Source organism: Myotis davidii, unplaced genomic scaffold (genome assembly GCF_000327345.1).
Source record: "Myotis davidii unplaced genomic scaffold, ASM32734v1 scaffold46, whole genome shotgun sequence".
NCBI lineage: Eukaryota > Metazoa > Chordata > Mammalia > Chiroptera > Vespertilionidae > Myotis > Myotis davidii.
Window position 1 is genome coordinate 1,141,363 of NW_006383006.1, and position 6,310 is coordinate 1,147,672.

Genomic DNA, 6,310 nt, shown 5'->3' on the forward strand with positions numbered 1-6,310 from the left:
CGGCAGCGAGATCTTCACCGCCGAGCCCAAGTGCGCGCCCAGGGCACGGAAGGCTGCCGGCCCCAGGCGGCAACGCTGGGTACCCCGGTCCCGAGTGTCTACGGGTAGGAGCTTTAAGATAGGCCCTTCGGGCAGGAGGCCTGGGTCGGGAGCCATGGCACACAGAGAAACCTGGCCGAGGAAAGCGGGGTAGGAATTGCACCCGGGCCAGAAAGGCCTGCGCACCGAGCACCCGGCCGGAAGCAGGTGACGCGCATGCGCCAGGAGAGTCACCGGCCTCTGAGTGGAGGCCAAAAGGGCCAATCGCGAAGTTAGACGATGGTCTGGGTCTGCGGTGTAGTTTGTTGTGGTGTCGGCTTTGATGACGCACCGGCGATTCCATGGCTTTACGGGCAAATCGTTCCGGGCGTCTGGGAGGCAGCGGAAGCTAACTTCTCTCGGTCTCAGGTCTGATGACTCGGTGGTGTGGAGAGCCACCCCCTGGCCTCTCTCCCGGGCTCTCCCGGAGCATCACCACCTGTGCCTTGAAGGTCAGCCTAGAGCAGTGGCTCTCAACCTTGGCTGCACATGAGCATCACCTGGGAATCTTTTTAAAGTCCTGATTTCTGGACCTCGTCCTCCGGAAATTCTGTTTCTGTGTTACTAATGTTGTGGCCCCACCCCATAACAAAGAGAATTTCCGGAGGATGAGGCCCAGAAATCAGGATTTTAAAAAGATTCCCAGGTGATTCTCATGTGCAGCCAAGGTTGAGAACAGCTGGCCTAGACTGCTGTCTCCTGTCCCCATGGGCACAGTATTCTGGAGTGCTTCCGTACGAATGTGTTAGGTGACTTGAGTACCTGAGAAATAACATCTTTGATGCCTTCGACAACCCGGGTTCCAACCTGTTTGGAAGGTTCAGGCTTGCCCTTCGCATAGAAAAGCGCCAGCATAGCGAGAGAGAAGGCCCGTGTAGCATTTTAAATCCCTTGACGAAGGAAAACCAGGCCATCCGACGTATTGTGGCACACCAATACATTCTATTCAGGTTCCTGATTTACTCCCTTTAATGCTCTTTGACAACAACCTAATTGTAACCTCTTCTATCCATGCGATACGTGATGATTGTCTATTTGGGGCACAGTAATACCAGTATTAGAGGTGATGCCTGTCTACATTAAACTCCCTGCTGTTCTCTTTCCACCTTTCCTCTCCTCTAGCCACAGGGAATGACTCTTATCAGCTGGAATACATTTCCTATCTTTTAAAATTCTGCACATCAAAAAGAGCTGCAGATATTCAAAATAAAAAATATGCCTTGTTATCCTACTCACATCTCCGACCTCTATTTTTCCCACCTTCACGGCAATCCCAATTTTTTTTATTTTTTGTTGTGTGTGTGTTTTTTGCATATGAAATTATCATTTTATGTCAAAGGGACATCTCTCATGCAGGCAACAGTACACGCCCTGCTGCTTTAAAAAGGCTGACATATTACATTATCCCTCCCCTTCCCCTCCCCCCCGCACGCCCACCTCCATCCCATGACGGGCTCACTGGCACTTTGGTGAACATGCTGATTTCTCAGGACAAAGCCCCCTTTCCCTGAGCAAATGCACAGAAGCAGGTGAAGGAGCAAATCCCAAAGGAAGGGGGTGATGGCTGGGGCCCAGGGCTCAGAACTTCAGCGGGATGACCGGCCAGTACTTGGACCGCTTTCGGTCAAAGTGCTTGTTACAGCTCAGCTGCACGGCTGCCTCCGTGGCCTGCATCTTGGCGGCGCTGTCCCCCTACAAGCGCTTCATGTCGGCCTGGCGCCTTTCGCTGGGGCTCTCGCAGGGGGGCTCCGTGGAGCGGCGCGTCTTGTAATACAGGTCGTGGTTGGCGTTCACATAGCCCTCCAGGCCCTGCGCATCCTGCTGCTGCCGCCGCCGCCGCTCGTCCCTGTGCCTCTCGGTCTCCGCAAAGTACTGGCGGAGCTCCTCCGTGATCTCCATGCTGCTCAGGTCGTACTCCACCCAAGCATCTGAGCCGGTCACTGTCGCCTCCTCTGTGGACCAAGATTGGTCTTCGCTTGTGCTGTCGTGAGGACGGTGCCCAGACCTTGGAGAAGGTGAATAACCACAGTGGGAGCCCTGGGAGGCCAAGTGATGGGCACAGAAGGACTGAGGAGATCACCCTTCTTAGCATAAGAGCTTCGGGGAAGATCTCCCAGAGTGAAGTACCACGGAGAACTGAAATAAGACTTTACGGCCTTCAGATAGGCATTCTGGTGGCTTCGCATCCAAGCCATCGCTTGATGATAATGTTGCCAGTATCTTGGGTATACTGGATGACAAGACCAAGGCGTGGTAGTTCCTGATGATGCCGCCTTTGCTGCCTTCTCTGATTGTGAAAGTCTGAATGGGCACCGAAACTCGTGGGCTCCTAGCTTGCTGGTCCTGGGCGGTGGGATCTGTGCAACTGCTGGATTCCGGTCCACCCTTGCTGCTTGACACAGTCGCTGCAGGGAAGAAACATCTGCACAGCTTATGTTTCAAGGGACCTGGCGTATATGGCATGTGGTTTGCTTCCCCTCTTAGCGCTATGTGTTTTAAACAGACCACCTCCCCAAGAAAGGTTGTTTCCCCAGGTTAGGGATTAACAGGACTAAGGAAGAGAATAAATCAGTAAATCCCCCTAGTGTTACAGAAATACCATGTACTACTTATGAAGAACTTGGACTAAGACTGTTGGCAATAAATTTGGGACTTGTTGGGCCCACATCCCCAGGGATCTGCCCACCAGGGAAAGCACCAAAGCCTATACCCCTGGAGACTCACTGGCACAGGGCAGTCCCAGGGAAGGCAAGCAGCAGGGCTGGGAGGACATAACCTTTACTGGGAAATCAATAGAACTAGATAGAGATAGGATTTTTGGCAAAGGTCAGATAAGAAACAAGGAACTGTAGAACATTACCCAAAACATACCATGATGTGATTATAGAGGCATGCTTATAGGATCAAATGGTATAAATGTACTAGAATAAAGAGAGAACCTAGCTATGATGACCACCTGAATGCTGTCACCGTGTCATTCCTTCTTCACCGACTCTGTCCACACCTTTGGGAACCCCTGGACCTGCTGGGGCTGGACCCCAGCATGCAACCCCAATTTATAAGATTTCAAAATTGAGATTGCAGATTGAGTGCTTAAGTTACTGGTGGTTAGTTGTTTTTCTACTTATGAAAATAGTTTACCCTTGAACAACACTAGAGTTAAGGGTACCAACACACACACACACACACACACACTCAGTCAAAAATCATTGTATAACTTTTATCAGCTCCAAAAACTTAACTGCTAATAGCCTATTGTTGGTCGGAAGTCTTACCAATAACATGAACACTTGATTAACGTATTTTGTATGTTATATGCATTATAGGAAACAATCACTTCACCCTTTCCCTAGAAGGTCCAGTTCTCACCTTAGAGCAGGGGTGGGCAAACTTTTTGACTCAAGGGCCACAATAGGTTCTTAAACTGGACCGGAGGGCCGGAACAAAAGCATGGATGGAGTGTTTGTGTGAACTAATATAAATTCAAAGTAAACATCATTACATAAAAGGGTACGGTCTTTTTTTTTTTTTTTTTTTTAGTTTTATTCATTTCAAATGGGCCGGATCCGGCCCGCGGGCTGTAGTTTGCCCACGGCTGCCTTAGAGCAACCAAGAATCTTGTTCCAGAGCCTTCAGTTCTTATTCACACACTCTCAGCAGAACTATAACTGGCTTCCCCAGTCAGTGAGTGAAATCCCCTTGTCTCTTCAGACCATTGCAACACTATTATTTCAGCTATCGTAATATCCACATTTATTATACCACTCATTAACATAGTCTTCTCTTTGTGGAAAATCAGCCTAATATGAGTTGTGTGGTTCTTTTTTAAAATTTGTTTTTAATAAACTTGGTGATTCTATGACCTGAAGAGTATCAATTAAAACACCAAAAGTTTGAACCACTAGGGGGAGTCCAGAACCATATAAGCCCAAAGGCTACAGGATTTTTGAGTTTAACATGTTCTCAACTATGGTTTCTATTAGATTGTCCCAAGATTTACACTGGATATATGAGATGGTCTGTTGTCTCTATAGTTATTTACTTTCACATTAGTTTCTACATGTCTCGGGCCATACAGAATTCACTTTCAAAGTTATAATCTAGTTTCTGTATTGAATATCAAAATGAGACTCTTCCCCAATCCAAAATGTAGTGGTAGATCAATCTCCAAACAAACTGAATTTCTCTTGCTATAGCCTGGAAATAAGTATATCCTTTAATTGTTTCAAATAGTCTCGCTAAACAATCTTTTGTGAGATTTTCCTAAAGGGATGCATTTTACAGTTTATTTTGATTTCAGTGGCTATCTTCAAGGTTATGATCTGTCTAATATTAGATTAACTATAAACATTCTTCTAAAACTCAAAAAAAATAGTTGGGGAGGAGGGGGGCAAAGGGGAAATGGGAGATATCTATAATACTATCAACAAAAATACATTAAAAATAAATAAAAATACATTTTAAACAGATAGTTAGAAACTTTCATTTTAGAATAATAATTGTACATTATTTGTGTGCCTTCCATATCAATAATATTATATATTATTATATTTCAGGCTGTGAAATATACCATAACTGTGAAAAATCTAAAGAAAATGGTTAAGCCAGTGGCATGAGACATCTATAGATCCATGAATGCTAATCTTTCTTGTGCTTCCATTTTCATGTTATGCTCAACCCTAATATATTTGAACAGTAGCAATGATTATGAGTTGCAATAGATAAGTACAGAGACTCATTTAACTACACGTAAAAATGATTTGCTTTATCTCAATATGTTCATACAGATATATCAAGTGACTTATTGCCAAAGATACCTCATATGCCAAACAGATAGGACATTGTTTAAATTGTTCTTTAAAATGTTCCAGTTTTAGTTTTTCTCATATATCAAGGCAGAATTATACTTTACATGATACAGAATTGGGAAGGTGGGTGAATAGAGCCATCAGAAATCTTTGCTGAATTATAAATAACCTGCAGACTATTTCACAGAACATCATTTTGATAATCTGTTCTTACAGACTTTTCAGGAAACTTCTTGTTTCATCATTTTTTATTTATTTTTATTTTTTTAAAATATATTTTATTGATTTTTTACAGAGAGGAAGGGAGAGGGACAGAGGGTCAGAAACATTGATGAGAGAGAAGGATCGATCAGCTGCCTCCTGCACACCTCCCACCGGGGATGTGCCTGCAACCAAGGTACATGCCCCTGACCGGAATCAAACCCGGGACCCCCCAGTCCCCAGGCGGACGCTCCATCCAGTGAGCCAAACCAGTCAGGGCCGTTTCATCATTTTTTAGAAGTTAAGTCTTTTAAGAAATTATCTCCCATGATATTGGTTCAACCTGTTCAACTAGTAAAAGTAATAACTGTCATGTATTTATTAAACAAATATTTATTGAATATCTACTTTGTGCTACTTACTGTACCAGAGACTGAGTATATGGTGGTTAAAAGAAATGTAACTCTGGAGAAACCAAGATGGCGACATAGGTAAACACCTGAAATTGCTGCCTTGCACAACCACTTCAAAACTACAACTTAAAGACAAAATGGACATCACCCAGAACCACAGGAAGGTTGGCTGAGTGGAAATTCTACAACTAGAAGGAAAGAGAAAAGTGCACTGAGACTCAGAGGAGGTGCGGAAGTAAAGTGCAGATGTACGGAGGCGTGAGCACAGAAAGGGCTGGCAACTGAGGATGCAGTTGTCTTTTTCAATCAGGAGGGAGTCACAAGCTCCCGACTGCTCTGAACTCCAGTTCCAGGCGAGTCTCTGGGGATCCAGACTCATACGGGGAGAAACTGGACTGTTTGGCATTGGGCGGAACTCGAGGGCAGCTTTCTCTCAGAGGTGCTTGTAGTGATTATCGCCCGAGGAACACTGAGACCTGGGGCCTCTTAGGGCAGGGCTGAGGATCAGCCATAGCTGTTTGCTCCGCCCTGTTGATTCCCTGAGACCCCGCCCCACCCAAGCTGTGCCCCACCCAAGCTTCATGGAGAGGCTTTTGCATATGAATGGCTTGGCCCTTTGCAATCTAAAATTTCCTAACAAACTGCAGCTGGGTCAGAGAAACCCAGGCCATCCAAAAGAAGGTCCAAGGCCCCACAGGAGCTGACATTGCTTCACAGCTGGACCTCATCTGGGCACCTACACACCCCAAACAAAGAAGAGGAATCTGCAGATCTCTCCATAGCTCCTGCTGGATAGCCTATGGCAGAGGC

The 6,310-nt window shown here is 45.7% G+C and overlaps 1 pseudogene; it reads right to left on the bottom strand.

Moving 5' to 3' along the window:
• Nucleotides 1-1,382: 1,382 nt before the first annotated feature.
• The window catches only part of LOC102770651, a 6,993-nt pseudogene continuing 2,065 nt past the window's right edge, over nt 1,383-6,310 (bottom strand).